Below are 2,636 nucleotides of genomic sequence, written 5' to 3'. Positions count from 1 at the left end.
TGCTCTGATGAATTTATGTGTGTTAATTACTTAAATTAAGAGCGTGCCAAAATAAAACAAGGCTAAGATGGATGTATTGAAATGGCGTGTAGTGATGGAGAAAACGATCTTAGCCCAACTGTTTTCCATGTATTGATTGCTACAAGCAAGCTATACTATTAGTTTGTTTGTACATTTATTTGTGTGTCATAATGAATGAATGAATTAATCAATATTTTACTATTATTGTATAATTAAGTTTCATGCCACCTCCAGTTTATTAAAAATTTATTTCTGAATAATACCTCTATATATATTCTCATTTTTATTTCAGCACCTCAACAAATTATTCTATATATGATGAAGTGTATGAATAACGCGCTATTCCTCCCATATTATTTGTGAAACTACTATTACACTAATTTATTTTTTGAATTATGAAAAAAAACATATATCATATCTGAACCACGAACAAACAAGTCCAGTATCTTGTTCGTTATTTTCAAATAATAAAATAATAGATAGAAAACAGAAAGAGGGGTTAGATTTTAACATTTTTTTAAAAATAAAAAATTCGGAATCAACGGTCCGATCCAATATATATATATAATTTTATTCATTCGAAACAAACTGTTTGCACAGTGTATCACTGTGCATGAAAATATCTAACCCTACACTCTGTGCATGAAAATATCTAACCCGTTTACTTGCAACGCTAAGAAAGAGGCTGAAACTTTCAACAACAAAAAAAAGAAAAGTAAAAAAAAAAACAGAGAGGCTGAACCACATGATTACTCAGATATTTTATTTAAGGCACGTATTTAATTGGCATTTAACTTCAGTAGAGAAACAAAATATATCATTAAAGCTTGATGTCAATGTTTCTTAGTATTTTTTTTTTACGCAGTTAGTTTGCTTACTACCGAATTTTGTTATTCTTCAAAATGTTGAATTTTGATTGTTAGTAATGAAACTATAGTTTAGATGAAGAAAAAACAAAGAATGAATGAAATTCTTTTGCCTTTTTTTTTTAAATATGGAAGAAATTTTTGAGTTAATTTGACATAAAATATAAAAGTCCTTGAGAAAAATCATCTCAAATTAACATACTTAGCACAAACAGGAGCAAAATTAGAAAATTTGAATAAATCATCTCAAATTTGAGTCATCACCAGCTATTGAATCTTTAATAATGGCTGCGACTTAATTTAGATTCGTGATTTATGTTTTTGTAAATCAGAAAAATAATCAAGATTTAAGTCGTCACCACTTGTTGAATATTTAATATTTGACCTAGCTTAGGTTTGTGATTTTGAAACAACCTAGTAACTTGCAATAATAAATTTAAGTCATCCCTTTGTTATCTTTTCTTCCTCTTGAAGTAACTTGTAATAATAAATTTGCAATAAAATAACAAAATAATTTATAAATAAATTTCTAAAAGTGATAAGATGCAAATCTAATAGAAAATAGAACCAATAAATCTTCATAAAGAAATAGTCTTCAAAAAATGAAAAGAAGACAATTTTCATTATATCATTCATTTATCTTATATGTATTTTAATTGCTACAATAATTTAATTTTGGTCGTTGGATGAGCAGTTGAGTGCATATATACTCCAACTCATAAAAAGTCGTTTCAGCACCACAAACGAGATAACGACACGTGGACGGTGATGTCCCAGGTACCTCTTCCTTTCTGCCTATAAATACATGCATAATTTCCTAGCTTTTTACACAAACCAAACAATCAAGCAATTTCCTCTTAATTAATTCTAAATCAACCTAATTAAACATGTCTTGCTCTTGTGGAAGCAACTGCTCTTGCGGCAACTGCAAATGCGGGTCTGTTAATTTTATTTTATTTTATTTTAACACTCCACTTTTTCCTTAATTTTCTTGGTAAAAACAAATAAATGAAAAAATTATGATTTAGTTGAGCAAGAAATTAGGAAAATCATGAGTTGTTTTTTTTTGGTTCCCGTGAAATTAAGATAAATTAATTGCATATATGCTTGTCCCTTATATTAATTACATCTGCAAGTGAATAAGGCATTAAGTTAGAATTTGGGTTGATTTGATATGCAGGAAGAGGTCCATGGACTTGGATGAGAAGATCACCACCACAGAAACTATGATCATTGGTTTCGGTCCTGCTCAGAGGTAATCAATATTCTTTTTTTTTTAATCTTTTGTTTTAATTAATTTGAAAAAAATAACCCTTATTTTATCTTATTTTTCTTTGCTCACTAAACTAAATTTTTTAATTGAAGTGAATTTGGAGGATTTGAGATGGCAACAGAAGCGGGCGAGAACAATTGCAAGTGCGGCTCCAACTGCAGCTGCACCTCATGCGGATGCAATTAACAAATGATACCTTCATTATAAGCATCCAAATTCAGATATGATTGAGAGCTTCAATTAATTATCTGTCTTCTGTGTGGGTATTGTGATCTGATGAATTTATGTGTGTTAATTACTTAAATTAAGAGCGTGCCAAAATAAAACAAGGCTAAGATGGATGTATTGAAATGGTGTGTAGTGATGGAGAAAACGATCTTAGCCCAACTGTTTTCCATGTATTGATTGCTACAAGCAAGCTATACTATTAGTTTGTTTGTACATATATTTGTGTGTCATAATGAATGAATGAAGTA

The 2,636-nt window shown here is 29.3% G+C and overlaps 1 long non-coding RNA gene across 1 annotated transcript; it reads left to right on the top strand.

Annotated features, from left to right (window-relative positions):
* The first annotated feature begins 1,697 nt into the window (after window positions 1–1,697).
* Window positions 1,698–2,393, top strand: LOC144573263 (uncharacterized). Its single transcript, XR_013517921.1, has 3 exons — window positions 1,698–1,824; window positions 2,068–2,142; window positions 2,253–2,393. It is a non-coding gene; the product is annotated as an uncharacterized LOC144573263 (long non-coding RNA).
* The last annotated feature ends 243 nt before the right edge of the window (window positions 2,394–2,636 follow it).

The sequence above is a fragment of the Carex rostrata genome, chromosome 21, assembly GCF_964058835.1.
Source record: "Carex rostrata chromosome 21, lpCarRost1.2, whole genome shotgun sequence".
In the NCBI taxonomy this organism is placed as follows: Eukaryota; Viridiplantae; Streptophyta; class Magnoliopsida; order Poales; family Cyperaceae; genus Carex; species Carex rostrata.
Note: the sequence above shows the minus strand (reverse complement) of the source record. Positions and strands in the feature narration are given on the sequence as shown.